The sequence below is a fragment of the Hemitrygon akajei genome, chromosome 27 (genome assembly GCF_048418815.1).
Source record: "Hemitrygon akajei chromosome 27, sHemAka1.3, whole genome shotgun sequence".
In the NCBI taxonomy this organism is placed as follows: domain Eukaryota; kingdom Metazoa; phylum Chordata; class Chondrichthyes; order Myliobatiformes; family Dasyatidae; genus Hemitrygon; species Hemitrygon akajei.
In genome coordinates, this window is record NC_133150.1 from 42,873,010 (window position 1) to 42,889,177 (window position 16,168).

At 43.8% G+C, this 16,168-nt stretch overlaps 1 protein-coding gene across 5 annotated transcripts in view; it reads right to left on the reverse strand.

Annotated features, from left to right (window-relative positions):
- LOC140717308 (solute carrier family 45 member 3) overlaps nucleotides 1–16,168 on the reverse strand; it is a 154,885-nt gene that overhangs the window by 88,379 nt on the left and 50,338 nt on the right. For 3 of the 5 annotated variants that reach the window (XM_073030767.1, XM_073030770.1, XM_073030768.1), the window contains exon 2: nucleotides 5,930–6,037. The exons of the other annotated variants lie outside the window; for them this stretch is intronic. The gene's annotated coding sequence lies outside the window, so the exon portion shown is untranslated. The remainder of the gene's footprint in view (nucleotides 1–5,929; nucleotides 6,038–16,168) is intronic. 5 annotated transcript variants of the gene reach the window in all.

Here is a 16,168-nt window from a genome sequence, read left to right on the forward strand (position 1 = left end):
TATGAAAACAGTTTGAACAAACAGCGAGGCCAGATCAAACAGCTAACCTTGGACAGCAACAGTATAAACGCATAAATACATTTCTTTAAAATCGTTTCGCTTTGAGCTTCAGAAATCTCCCAGGTGGAGATGTAGCCTCACTGCATTCTATGTCACGTCAAACCGTCAGGGATCCAAACATCTGGGTCTCCAATACACAGAATCAGACTGTTTGGACTAAAATGGCACAGCTGGTTAAACGAGACCCAAAACCACCAGTATAACTTGTCATGCAACATGATTCGGAGGGCCAGCTCCCATCTGCCTTCCAGATACTCAGAAGCCTTGCTTTGAGAAAATGATACAGAAACATCAACAGATTAGAATCATGGTTTAGTATTACCAGCATATGTCATGAAATTTGTTGACTTAGTACGATGCAATACAGAATAGCAGAGAGAAAAAAATCTGTGAATTACAGTAAGTATAGATATATTTAATAATCAAATTAAATAAGTAGTGCAAAAATAAAAATAGTGAGGTACTGTTCATGGGTTCAATGTCCATTCAAAAAATCAGACGGCAGAGGGGAAGAAGCTGTTCCTGAATCGTTGATTGTGTGCCTTCAGGCTCCTGTACCTCCTCTCTGATGGTAGCAATGAAAACAAGACGTGACCTGGGCGATGGGGGTCCTTAATGATGGAAGCCACCTTTTTGAGGCAAGAAGTCCTGGATACTACAGAGGCTGGTGCCCATGATGGAGCTGACTAAAAGTTTACAACTCTGTGCAGCTTACTTCAATCTTGTGCAGTAGCCTCCATACCACACCCCCCCCCCCCCCCCCATACCAGACGGTTTGAGGAGGCTTCTTCTCCCTTCCTTTCCAATCCTGATGAAGGGTCTCAGCCTGACACGTTGACTGTTTACTCCTTTCCGTAGATGCTGCCTGACCTGCTGAGTTCCTCCAGCATTTTGTGTATGTTTTGCACAAAACAGTCTCTCCTCTCCTCCCCGTTCATTCCAGTATGGTGGGCTCTGCAGGATAAGCCTGCATTTAATTGCCCTTGAGAAGGTGACGGCGAGCTGTCTTCTTGAACCACTGCAGTCCTTGAGGTGTGGGTATACACACAATGTTGTGAGAGATCCTCCAGGAAGACCACAACCTTGTCATGGATTGGAGGCTTGTGTGCTTCAATGACCCGGAGAGGTATGTTGGCTGCAGTCAGGGCTTGATGATTGGCAGAATTGCAGGATTTTGACCCAGTGATGGTGAAATGTTTCCAATTCAGGATGGAGTATGGCTTAGAGGTCAACTTGCAAGTGGTAGCACTCTCCAGCTTTCGTTGCCCTTGTTTTCCTCACTGGTAGAGGTTGTGGGTTAGAAAGAGCTGTCTGAGGCACTTTGGGGAGTTGCCATAGTACACCCTGTAGATGGGACAAACTGCAACTACTGTGCATCAGTAGCAAAGTGAATGGTTGTGGATGGGGTGCCCATCAAATGGACTGCTACGTCCTGTACGGTGTCGAACTTCTTGAGCGTGTTGAAGCCGCACTCATCCAGACAAGTGGAAGTGTGCCTACTGGTTATCAGTTTGCAAGCAGAATAGCCCTCATCTTCTCCAGTCATACATCTCCAGCAACTACCACATCAACATGCCTTTGCCATCTTTAGAAGATGGTCATCCCTGACTCCATTGCCCACATTCACTGCTTCAGCAAGTCTGTAAAGTTAAACCAGCTTTACTCACATCTTATACACAGGATATTATTTTGTGATTTTAACTGAAAAGCTTAAACGCATCCTTCAAGACCCACTTGGTTACAAATATTTGGGGGCTGTTTATCCAATTGGTGAACCACCAGGCTGCCAGCCTTTAAAAATTCACACTTCTGCTTTAGCAGTATTGGATAAACCAATTATTGTGTTGTACTGCTGCCACAAAGTCAACAAATTTCACAACCTATGTTGGTGATATTGAGCATAATTCTGATCTATTGATGTTCTGGTTGAGGGTGAAATGGTAGGGACCTGGTAGATGGTAGTAAACAGAGTTATACAGTACTGAAACAGGCCTTTCAGCCCATCAAGTCAAAGCCATCCATTGTACCTAATCCCCACTAATCCCATTTGCCCACATTAACCTTGTATGCCTTGGTGATTCAAGTACTGGTTTGGGTGCCGCATGCTCCAGCTCCCCTTTGTGGAAATAAATTCTCCTTAGTTCGCCTTCAAACCTCCTGCCTTCCACCTTTAACACAGGCCCTCTTTTCCTGAAGGAAGGTCCTTGAGTGAGTGAATCTCACTTTCCCTTGATGCTTTCAGAGGATGGTGACGCAGCAAGGTTTAATTGACGCAGTTTGTAGACTGAACTCAGCCTTATTCAAGTTTATGATGTGCTCTAGCTCCGGCTGCACTGTTTTGTTTCAATTTTTGAGTGATTTTTGAATTGGGGGATGGCCTACAGATAATGAGCACTGAGCTGAACTGTACTTAAATATACCTTTTGATTCTGTGTTTTATATTCTGTGTTTTTGCTCTTTCTTTCATTGCCTTTTTTTAAAAAGTTTTTTGCGTGTGGGGAGGGGGGTTTAATGTTCGATATTTTTCTTTGGACAGGTTGGTTCTGTGGCTCTTTGTTTCCTGACCATCTCTGGGGAATATGTATACTGCAGACATACTTTGATTATAAATGTACTTTGAATCTTTTTTCTTTTGACACGCTTCTAACACAGGAAAACAAGTTTTATGATCTACTCTCCTTCCCCATCCCTCCGGGCAGAAGATACGGAAGCCAGAGAGCACGAGAGCCAGGGAGGCTCAACGACAGTTTCTACCCTGCTGCCATCAGACTCCTGAATGGACTCCTTATATAAGCTGGACTCTGAAGGTTAGAGTGTAAAGGTTAGCTTGCAGGTTAAGTCAGTGGTAAGGAAGGTAATTGCAACGTTAGCGTTCATTTCCAGGGGACATTAAGATAAAGGTGAAAGATTTCATCCCCTGATGCACACAAGGGAACCAGATGGATTTTTAAATGGCAGTCTGGTATTTTTACAACTAGATAACACCCTTTTATATTCAATTCCACATTCTCATTTAATTACTGCGAGCTTTCCAGCTGCTGTGGTGACTCAGTGCCTCCAAACCAACGCAGCTGGTACAGGAACCTAACCACTGCACAACGTGCCCCACCACAGAAATGTTCCCACAACCTTCGCACTCACTTTCAATGACTCGTCATCTCATGTTATCGATATTTATTGCTTATTTACTTATATTAGTTATTTCCTCTTTTGACATTTGCACAGTTTGTTGTCTTCTGCATTCTGGTTGAATGTGCTAGTTGGACAGTCTTTCATTTGATACTCATTTTTCTATTGATTGAGATACAGCGAGGAACTGGCCCTTCCAATCCTTCAAGCCCAGCAACCCCTGACTTAACCTTAACCTAGTCACTGGATACTTTACAATGACTAGCTAACCAACCAGTGTGTCTCTGAATGTGGGAGCTAACTGGAGCACCTGGAGAAAACCCAATCGGTCACGGGGCGAACGTGCAAACTCCTCACAGGCAGCGGTGGGAGTTGATAGTAACTTTGAAACGCAGTTCTCTCCAATTATGACCCTCCCACAGATGCTGCCTGACCTGTTGAGTTCCACCGTCACATTCCAGCATCAGTGGCTTTGTGCCTTCGAAGCGCCAGGAAGCAGGCGCGTTGTTAGAAGCACAACTTTTTAAGGTTAACGAATTATTTAAATGTCACCGCACTACATTGAATTCCTGAATTTATTAATGTTTCAGGAAGAAAATTCTACAAGTTTGGTTTTTGCCCAGTGAGAACCAAAATGCAGAAGCCTCGTGCAAACCACATACTATCAGTGGCCACTTTATTAGGTAGCTCCTGTACCTACTTGAGTGTATGTTGATGGCCTTCTGCTGCTGTAGCCCATCCACTTCAACGTTCCACAGGCTGTGCATTCAAGGGTGCTCTTCTGCACACCACCATCGTAACGTGTAGCTATTTGAGTTACTGTCACCTTGAACCAGTCAGGCCACTCTCCTCTGACCTCTCTCATTAAAAAGGGATTTTCACCCACAGAACTGCCACTCACCGGATGTTTTTTGTTTCTCGCACCGTCCTCTGTAAACTGCAGAGACTGCTGAGCGTGAAAATCCCAAGAAATTAGCAGTTTCCAATACACCCAAACCACCATTTCATGGTCAAAGTCACTCAGGTCCCGTTCCTGGTGTTTGGTCTGAACAACAACAGAGCATCTTTGCAAGCTGCCACACATTTAGTTGCTGCCACGATTGGCTCATTAAATATTTGCTTTAACTAGCAGGTATACAGGAGGTACCAAATAAAGTGGTCACTGAGTGTATATAACAACAATGCAGCAGGTAAACAGAGAGCTGACAACTGGTCAAGTCCCAGATGGAATTGGACCCAAAAATATATAAATTGTTAGTGTGTGTTTTTTTTTTAAAAAGCACATAACAGGAGGAAACTTTACATCTGAAAGACCTTTTCACTCTCTCCGGTCACCCTAAAGTACTTTTCAGCCATAGGGGAGGTCCTTCAGCCTACTATGACAGCTCTGTAAACGTCGTGGGGACACAGCGGTACGGCTGGTAAGTTACCGAACTTGCACCAGGAGTTTTGGATGATATGCAGGAATTTAATTTAAAGTTAAATTAATCTAGTAAACAGAATTTCAAAGGTTCATTTTAATATCAGAGAACATACATATAGTATAAAAGCTGAAATTCTTACTCTTCACAGACACCCATGAAACAAGAACCCCATAAAATGAATGCCAGAAACATTCAAGTCCCAAAAGTCCACCCCCAACCCGCTTTGCACCCCCCAGAAGCACTGATCTACCACCACGCAAGCAACAGCAAAAGCCCCCCCCCCCCCACCCCCCACAGAGAAACCGTGATCTAAAATCCATTCTACAGCAATTCGGCATCTCATACAGGCTCCCTCTCTCCCCATTCAGTGAAGGAGGTCACCCCTGCACCAACGAGAGTAGAGGCCAGCAGCTCGCTGTTCCAACATTATAATCTTCCGCATCGCTTCTCCAAGCCCCACACCTCCCGTCTCAAGGACCGACAGACTCTCAGGAGAAATATCTCCGAACTAATGGACTGGGGGAAAATAACTTCTGGTTTACCAATGGCCTCAGGGAAAGGATTCTACAATCATTAGTCAACCTGGTGAAATGAAACTCCAGACCCACGATTATGGCTGGCCCTGAAGTTCACCTCAGTTCAGGGGTAATGAGGAACAGACAATAAAAGCAGGGAAACAAATAAATTTTAAAAAAACACAGCTCCACTCCATTGATCCCTTCTCACACACACCCCCTGAAAACAGGGAGTATCATTGACAAGCAGGAAACTCAACAGCCAAGTTGTGAGCAATAAGGTTTAAAGAAAATACAATGCAGTGGGATAATGAGGCTTAACTCTGTGTCAAAGAACAGCATCTCATCTTTCAGTTAGGCACATTACAGCCTCACAGACTCAATGCTGGAGCTCTAATTTAAAAGTATAAATATTTCTCCAATTTTCTTTGCAAGACAGCTATAAATGATGTGGGGCACTAATGACTACACCTCCGCTTGCCCGACTGCATTTCCTCCCCTGCTGCATTCCCCATCTACTACTGCAATTTAATCTCTTCTATCCATCCGTCTCCATTCCCAGCCCTCCCCTCAACCCCTTCCACCCCACATACCTCATCTTCACCCATCACACTGCTGGCTAGTCAAACTTTGCAGAGCTCCTGCATGCCACCCAGACCGTGCTCTCTTCTCACAGCTGCCATCGCGAAGGAAGTAAGGAGCCGCAGGTCTCGTCTCACCAGGTTCAGGAACCCTTCAACCATCAGGATCCTGAACCAGTGTGTGGGTAACTTCAACACTGAACACAACTTACGGACTCACCTTCAAGGACTCCACAACTCATGTCAGAATCAGAATCAGGTTTATTATCACCGGCATGTAACGTGAAATTTGTTAACTTAGCAGCAGCGGTTCAATGCAACACAAAATCTAGCAGAGAGAGAGAGAGAGAGAAAAATAATAAAATAAAACATAATAAATAAACAAGTAAATCAATTACATATAATGAATAGATTTTTTTTAAATGTGCAAAAACAGAAATACTGTATACTAAAAAAGTGTAGCTTCAATGTCCATTTAGGAATTGGATTGCAGAGGGGAAGAAGCTGTTCCTGAGTCGCTGAGTGTGTGCCTTCAGGCTTCTGTACCTCCTACCTGATGGTAACAGTGAGAAAAGGGCATGCCCTGGGTGCTGGAGGTCCTTAATAATGGATGCTGCCTTTCTGAGACACCGCTCCCTAAAGATGTCCTGGGTACTTTGTAGGCTAGTGCCCAAGATGGAGCTGACTAGATTTACAACCTTCCGCAGCTTCTTTTGGTCCTCTGCAGTGGCCCCTCCCCATACCAGACAGTGATACAGCCTGACAGAGTGCTCTCCACGGTACAACTATAGAAGTTCTTGAGTGTATTCTCACCATATTATATTTATTATCATTGTTTTGTATTTGCACATGGTTGTTTGCCAGTTTTTGTGTGTAGTTTTTCATAGATTCTAATGTATTTCTTTGTTCTACTGTAAGGAAGTAAATCTGCGGGTAGTATATCTTGATGCACATGTATTTTGACAATGATCTGAAATGAATTGAATTGACTTTATTACTTACATCCTATCTTTATGTTTCATTACATCTCTGTCTAAATGTGCAACGTGCAATTTGCCTGACTTGCTGAGTTTGTGGCTGCACATTCCAACATCTACAGCTTTGGTATCTCCAAGGTTTATTCTCAAGCTGCTTGAGTGACAAATATTTGCCAGTTTGAGATTTGGTTATGTCACCAACATTTTACAGAACATACAGACTGGTTAAATCACCAACAGGTGTGGAGTCACCAATGCACAGCATCAACAGAGGCTACAGAGAATTGTAGACTCATTCAGTTCCATCACAGGCAGAACCCACCCCGCTATTGAGAATATCATCAAAAATCAAAGCCTCAAGAGGGTGGCAAACATCATTAAGGGCCCCCACTACCCGGGACATGCCTTCTTCTCATTACTGCCATCAGGAAGGTACAGGAGCCTGAAGACACAGTCAATGTTTCAGGAACAGCTTCTTCCCCTCTGTCATCAGATTTCTCAACAGCCCACGAATCTGTGAACAGTATTCCTCTTTTCCATTATTTATTTATTGTTATTGTAAATTACAGTAATTATTTTTAATGTCTAACACTATACTGCTGCCACAAAACAAATTCATGAAATATAAGTGATAATAAACCTGATTCTGATTCAGATTCAGTAGTATAAAGATGGTTGGTTATAGATCACCTGAACGCTCATGTTATTAGATGGCCAGCACACCATTAGCGCCTGTCAACTCTCAGTAACAAGTCTGTCCTCTCCACACCCTGAAATGCTTGATGAATTCATGGAAGAGTTGGAGCTTTCCTTAAAACTCCTGGGATTTCTAGCAGCCAGATCAGATTAAGTTCCCAAGTTTAGTTTCACTGTCAACTTCCTGACTAAGATACAAGTATTTCAACATTATTAAAGCCCATTATTATCAAGACCATAAGATATAGGAGCAGAGTTAGGCCACTTGGCCCATCGAGCCTGTTCCACCCTTTCCTCATGGCTGATCCATTTTTCCTCTCCGCCCTAACCTCCTGTCGACTCCCCACATTCCTTCATGGCCTGACCAATCAAGAATCTATCTGCCAACAACAGAAACATAGAAAACCTACAGCACAATACAGGCCCTTCGGCCCACAATGCTGTGCCGAACATGTACTTACTTTAGGAAGTACCTAGAGTTACCCATGGCCCTCTATTTTTCTCAGCTCCATGTACATTTCTAAGCTCCAAATATGTGTAGTCTTGGCCTCCACAGCTGCCTGTGACAATGAACTCCACAGATTCACCACCCTCTTGCTAAACAAACCTGTAATTCCTGAAGATTGTTATAGCTGGAGTTGGTAATGGGGACAAGTTCCCACTACCTATTGAATTCTCCCAGTGGTGTGTACCTCAAAAAAACTGCGGCAACTAAGTCCAGCTCCTGGCCTTCACGTGTGGCTGAGCTACTAAGCCCAGCGGAACAAGGAGAAGGGGCAAAGGCAGGTTACTGGCACCTTAAAACCAGACACTTTGGGCAGATGGGGCTCGTCAGCCGGTTGGCAACTCATCCAGGAGGAGGAAAACTCTGATCTCAACCCTCCGCTACCTTGCTGCTCTACCCGCTCATGGGGGAGGCTTCGGGAGTAAACCTCAAGGGAAAAATCTGGAGCTGGAGTCCCTAAGGCAGTGCTACGTTGAGTTCAACACTGACTGGTAACTCCTGCGACGCTGCTAGTGCCAAACTATATTGGTCTCTGCCGTTCCTTTGGGGTCATCTGATGCGTGGAGAGGAGGGTGGGCCTGCTACATGAGCAACAGCTTGCTCTCCATGTTCTGCCCAGGCTTGTGTATCCAGACACATCCAAGGTTGACCCCGACCAACGGAGGCCTCTAATGCCTGGCATCCAGCCTATTAATACCAGCTGTTGCCATCCCTTTTCCCTGTTACTGAGAAGCACTCGCAGTCCAGGTTGGAAGCCATTATGAGCTTCTGTCTCAGCACAATCTTCCTTTTATAAAGGTCTTTGGCATAAAAGGTGCTGCAAGTGGTATGTTCTGCCATTTAACTCCATTTCAAAATGACAATAAAGATTGGGAATTATTTGTCAGTGGTTCGTATAACTCTATGGCAGTGCCAGAGTCCCAGGTTCAGTTCCCCTACTGTCTGTAAGGAGGGGCAGACGACAGTCATTTCAGCTCGAGAGGCTTCATCTGAATTTTAATATAGAGGACAGATGCTCAATATAAGGAGTTGGGGGTGGGAAGAGATGACAAGACATTGAATCCTGGAATCACATTCATGAAACACACACAAAATGCTGGTGGAGCGCAGTAGGCCAGGCAGCATCTATAGGGAGAAGCGCTGTCGACGTTTCGGGCCAAGACCCTTCGTCAGGACTGACCTCTACCTGGCCGAGGCACAGCGACAACTCTCTGATACTTCCTCTTACTTACCCCTCGATCATGACCCCACTAAGGAGCACCAGGCCACCGTCTCCTATACCATCACCAACCTTATCAGCTCTGGGGATCTCCCAAAACCCAGGTATCACATTCATGAACCTACTTTAAACCCTCTCAAGTTTCGGCCCCTATCCTTTCTGAGGGGCCAAAATCAACTCACAGTGTTCCAAGTGAAGCCTTACTCATGCTTTATAAAGTCTCAACATTACATCCTTGCTTTTATATTCTAGTCCTCTTGAAATGAATGCTAACATCGTATTTGCCTTCCTCACCACAGACTCAACCTGCAAGTTAACCTTTAGGGAATCTTGCACAAGGACTCCCATCCCTTTACACCTCAGTTTCCTGAATGGACTTTGAAACTTTGGACACTATCTCACTTTTTTTTAGTATTTCTGTTTTTGCACATTTTTTAATAATCTATTCAATTTGTGTAATTTACTTGTTTATTAATTGTGTTTTATTTCATTACTTTTTTTCTCTCTCTGCTAGATTATGTATTGCATTGAACTGCTGCTGCTAAGTTAACAAATTTCACGTTACATGCCGGTGATAATAAATCTGATTCTGATTATGACCTCTGTTTTTGTATTTTCTCTCCATTTAGAAAACAGTCAACCCTTTCATTTCTTCTATCAAAGTGCATGACTGTACACTTCCCGACACTGTATTCCACCTGCATTTTCTTTGCCCATTCTCCTAATGTCTTAAGTCCTTCTGAAGCCTTTCTACTTCCTCAAAACTACCTCCCCCCCACCTCGCTTCATACCATCTGCAAACTTTGCAACAAACCATCAATTCTATCATTCAAATCACTGACATATAACGTAAAAGAATCAGTCCCAATACAGACCTCTGTGGAACACCGCTAGTCACCAGCAGCCAGCCAGAAAAGGCTCTCTATATTCCCACTCTTTGCCTCCTGCCTTCTTAAAGAAGTGGAGTGACATCTTCCTAACCACTGAGGTCAGACTAACCAGCCTATACTTTCCTTTCTTCTGCCTCTCTCCCTTCTCAAAGAGTGACATTTGCATTTTTCCAGTCTTCCGGAACCATTCAAGAATCTAGTGATTTTTGAAAGATTATTACTAATGCCTCCAAGATCTCTTCAGCCACCTCGTTCAGAAACTCTGGGGTGTCCACCATCTTGCCCAGGTGACTTCAGACCTTTCAGTTGTCCAACAGCCTTCTCCCTAATTATGGCAATTTTACACACTTAATGACATCTGGAACGTCCACCATCATGCTAGTGTCTTCCACAGTGAAGATTGATGTAAAATACTTATCCAGTTCCTCCGCTATTTCATTGTCCCCCATTACTACCTCTCCAGCGTCACTTTCCAGCTGTCAGATATCCATTCTCAACTCTCCTTTACACTTCATTCTTCTGCCTTCTTTCCAAAGCCTTTGACACCTTGACTAATCAAGAACCCATCAACCTCCACTTAAATATGCCCAATGAATTGACCTCCACAGCTGTCTGAGGCAATGAATTCCACGGATTCACCACCCTCTGGCCCAGAGAAATTCCTCCACATCTCTATTCTAAAGTGCAATTCTTGTTTTCTGAGACTGTGCCCTCTGTTCCTAGACATTCCCACTTTAGGAATATCCTCTCCACACCCACTCTATCCAGGCCATTCAGTATTCAATAGGTTTCATTGAGACTTTCCCCTCCCCTCCCCTCCATTTTTTTAAACCAGCGAATACAGGATTAGCGAATGGAAGCATGGATGTGGTCAATGAAGTCCAAGGGATACAGCTTGGAAAGCTGCTGAGTTACCAGGTAGGTAACTTAGGGTTGGGAAGGGCCAACTGGACCTTTAACCCCTACACTTCATTAGCCAAGCCTGGCCAGTCCTCCTCATCATTCTTCTAAAGCTGGGGTTCACAACCTTTTTTATGCTATGAACCCCTACAATTAATCGAGGGGTCTGTGGACCCCAGGCTGAGAATCCTTGTTCTAAAGGGATGTCCTGTTCTGAGACAGTGCCCTCTGCTCCTGGACTTTCCCGCAGTTGGAAACTTCCCCTCCACTTCCAGTGTGTGGTTAAAGAAAATTAACAAAATTATACTAATATGGTAGTTAATTTATATTAACAAGGACTTAATATACAGTACATATAATTAAGTAGCTTATAAACCAGTTACAGGCAGGAGTAAGTTAATAGGTTAATTGATCATTGTAAATTGCCCTGAGATTAAGCTAGGGTTAAATAGGTGAGTTGCTGGGCAGGGTGGGCTCATTGGCCCAGGAAACCCTGATCCAGGCTCTGTCTCCAAGTACATAAAGTTTATCAGGCATACCGAATGAACTAGTAGGTGTGGTTTTAAAATCAGTGAATACGTAGTAAGTCTCCATTCACCACACTTCTATAGGCACGATAAGGCACAGTTCGAATTCACGTGACAGCACCCCACTGAATTTCTTTTTCCACAAGTGTCACTGCTGGGCCCTCAGTGGGAGACTGGACTGGTCAGAAGAGGTCAGGTCAGGGTTTGCATTGTTCGGGAGCACAAGTTCAGGGCACACATCTGACCGAGTGCCAGTGCAACTTTTCCATGGTACACTTTAGGGGTAGTTTAAAAGAGGAGGGGGTATGGAACTTATCCTACCCCACCCAGAGGGTGGAGGACGCTGGGGGCAGAAGGGGAAAGCAAGTGTACTGGCGGGTGTCCTTTTCATAGTCAGCGCACAGCAGCACTGACATTTGCAAACAATACCAGACGATTGTCAAAAGGATGGGTGTTCACAGAGGGGTTTAGGACCACAGTTGGTGGTGCGAGGAAAGAATGAGTATGGGAGGCGTTGGGGAGCAAAGGGAGGGGGCTGCAGGGGAGGACCAAAAGCCTCTTTTAACTCAACCAAGGACAGGACAGCTGAAAATAAAACAAGGGTCGAATAATCCAGAGACGTTTTCAAACTGCTTCAATTAAAGGATTAAGGGACTACCACCTTTCAAAGCAATTTCTGAAGAATTATGGATTTCAAGTGAAATAAAACACATAAATGTCACACGCTCTTTGAAAGGGTGACCGGGTGCATTCTGTGTTTCGTGGGAACGCCGGCTAAACTTTGGTATCCGGCGTGCAAAATCCATAGTGACAACTGTCAATGTTGCTGCGAGCATTAAGAGACCTGCGAGAATTCTTCCCACCAAAACTGTGCGGCTAAGAAGATTCCTTTTGAAGGCACTTTGTCCTTCCCCCCGCCCTAACTTGAGCGAGGCAACAATGGCCCAAACTTTCTGCGTGCACACACAGTGTGATTCCTCACTCCTTCGATATGCTGTCGGATTATTTGTGAGCCATTTCAACACACTGCTCCCTATGAACGATGAGGCACCTGTGAGCAAGGCAGCCAGAACAAAGCTAAAGCAATGGTAAACCGAATTTATTCTGTGAACATTCATGCACAGAGAGCAAAAAAAAGGAAAAAATAGAAGAGATAGAAGTCTTAAAACAACTTAATTCCTTTTTATCATAACTTCCATCAGAAATTTAAAATATTTTTAAAAAGGAGTCTGTTGAGTACATGTATAAGGAAAGGTTTAGTCAAAGTAAATGATCAGAGTACCAATGTGCCACCATAGAGATTTGTTAGGCCACAGAGGAACCTAAGCCAATAGGACTAGCGTAAGTGGCCAGCACTTATGAGGAATGTTTGACGGCTCTGGGCCTGTACTCACTGGAATTCAGAAGTATGAGGAGGGATTTCTTTGAGATCTATCAAATGTGGAAAGGTCTCAATAGACTGACTGTTCCCTATGGCAGGGGAGTCTAAGACCACAGCCTCAGAATTGAGGAACATCCAGTTAGAACGGAGATGAGGAGGAATTTCTTTAGCCAGAGAGTGGTGAATCTGTGGTATTCCTTTCTACAAGCGGGTATGGAGGCCAAGTCATTGGGCATATTTAAGGCAGATATCCTTGATGAGTCAGGGCATGAAGTGATACTCGGGGAAGGCAGGAGGTTGGTGCCGAGAGGGAAAATGGATCAGCCATGATAAAATGGCAGAGCAGACTCGATGGGCCAAATGGCCTAACTCTGCTCCTATGTCTTATGGTCTAAGTGGACATCTTGGTCAGTAGCAGATTCGTTCTCACTGACATGTGCCCTGGAACTTGTTTTGCAGCAGTGCTACAGTGAAAAACATAAAAATTGCTATAAGTTACAATAAGGAATATTAAAAGTAAATAATAGTGAGTAAAGGTAGCCATGGAGTTCAGCCAAAGGGCTGTTTCTATGCAGTTTTAGTCAACGGCCTCATGACTCAACACTTGTTAAAGACTGATCTCAGTGCCAGAGGTGTTGTTTAGCAGAGATCACGATTTAATTGTACAAATAGAAATTCATTAAGAAACCTGCTCTAACCTTTTCCGACTTTGTGGTTTAACTCACTTAGCATCATTTATGCATTTCAGTAGCAACTCTCATGGGGGAGGAACTATAGCAGCAAGGCTTGAGGAAGCATCCTACTGATAATTCACTTAGTAACTCATGCATTTTAAATTTTAACCACACCTTCACAGTCCCTGGAAGTTTCCTTCCGATTTCATTTTTACCTCATGATTATAATCTACACAATCCAGTTGAAATGCTTTAGGATATCACAGTGTTCAAAAGCAAATTTGGCTTTCATTAAAACAAAAAGCTCTGGCGTAATGTCCTCAATGGATGCAGGTTCCAATATTGATTTCAGTTGAACATCCGTGCTGTAAATAGCCTGAGCAGAACTCAATTGTTGGACTTTAATAATCTTCATAAATAAAACAATCTTTAGGCATTTACTTGGACAGTGATTGTTCTGAATTTTAGAGTTAAGGGGGGAGCAGAGAGGCGACTTGTGAATGGGAGAACTGCGTTAAATGCTTTATACAATAATCGTCTGTCAAAATTTAAATGCACCAATCAAGTATAAAAATGCTCCCCACTTTAAATTATTGTGTTCATTTGGCGATTTTATATACAAGAACGAAATGGAAAATGGAAATGACTTCATGTTAAAATGTTTATATCAAAGTTCAAAGTAAATTTATTATCAAAGTACAAATACTGTTTGTTACCACATACCACCCGGAGATTCATTTTCTTGCAGGCATTCACAGTAGAGCATAGAAATACAACCGAATCAATGAAAAACTACCGATATACAAGACAAACTGAGCAAATACTAAAAATAATAATAAATCATACTATGGAACATGAACAGGGTATATGCATTATCCCAGTAGTAATTATCTACAACTGGCATCATTCCAAAGTTCTACAGAATAGCATTAAACAATTAGGCCTAAATGTCTAAGTAAATCTCCAGAAAGCCACAATACAAAACACCGCTAGAATAGTCCAAAAGTTCCCAGCAATTGAGAAATGAGTGTGTTTGGCCATACCCATACTTCAAGTTTTACCAGCTTGAGCTGAGAAAAGATGAAAATACAATAACAGTACCGAGAACATGAGTTGTAGAGTCACTGAAAGCGAGTCCATTGGTTGTGTTCAGTGATCAGCTCAGTGAATGAAGTTTGGCTCATCATCTGGATGGTTGAAGGGTATTGACTGATTCCTGGGCCTGCCACTGTGGGACCGAAGGCTCCTGTACCTCCTTCCTGATTTAAATTTACTGTATGTTTCTCAGTTCAAAGCCAGCTGTAAACAGAGTGCAAAGGCATAAACATAGATGTCTCTTAATTTCTCCCCCTCTGCTTTCTCTCTTTTTCCATTCCTCACTTTGGCTCCTCTCTTACCCCTTTCTTCCCCTCACCTGTCCATTACCTCCATCCCTTTCTCCCATAGTCCATTCTCCTCTCCTATCAGATTCTTTCTTCTTCAGCCCTTTACCTTTTCCACCTATCACCTCGCAGCTTCTCACTTTATCCCCCCTCCCTCCCCCACTCACCTGGGGGAAGGAGAAGGCAGTGGACCATGGGAGACAGGGGGTGGTGGGGGGGGGGGGGGGGAAAGATGACCAGAAGTTAAGAGAAACCAATGTTCATGTCATCAGGGTATAGGCCACTCAGATGGAACACGAGGTATTGCTCCTCCAAACTAAGAGTGGCCTCATCGTGACAGAGGAGGAGGTCATGGATCGACATGTTGGAATGGGTGGCCAATGGGAAACCCTACCTTTTGTGGTGGATGCAGCAAACATGTTCAATAAAGCGATCCCTCGATCTACATTGGGCTGCCACACCGAGAATATCAGATATAATAGATGACCCCAACAGACTTGCAGATGAGGTGTCTGTTTTTAGGGCTTGAAAGGTGCAAGGACTACAACAAGGTAGACTAAAAGAGCAAGAGATCTGTTCAAGAGCAGTAAAGAAGCTGTCCTTGAGCATTGTTACATATGCTTTCAAAGTTTTTTATCTTCTTCCTTTGGGATGTGAGGGGAGAGAAGAGACAATTGTCCGGGAAGGGAGGGGCCTTTCATTATGTTGGCTGCTTTCCCAAAGCAGTGGGAAAAGGCTGCAGGAAGTGGAGTACTTATTCTGACCTTCTCTTAACTTATGCCTTATGATCTTTTATTAAGTCAATAGCTGGTTTCCATTAGAGACTGGGCCACAACCACAACTCTCTGCACATTCTTGCAGTCCTGGGGGCAGAGGAGGTTGGCACCAAGCTGTGACACATCCGGATAGGATCCTTTCTGTGGTATCTCTATGAAAATTGATGAGGGTTACGCCGAATATCCTCAGCCATCTGTGGACTGAGAGGTGCTGGTGCACACAGGTCCATAAGACATTGGAGCAGAATTAGGCCAGCAGGCCCATTGAGTTGGCTCTGCCATTCCATCATGGCTGATTTATTATCTCTCTCACCCCCATTCTCCTGCCTTCTCCCCGTAACCATTGATGCCCTCACGAACTAAGAAACTATCAACCTCCGCTTTAAGTATACTCAATGATTTGGCCTCCACAGCAATCTATGGTAATGAATTCCACAGATTCACCACACTCTGGCTAAAGAAATCCCTTCTCTTCTCTGTCCTAAATGGATATCTCTCTATTCTGAGGCTGTGCTGTCTGGTCCTAGACTCC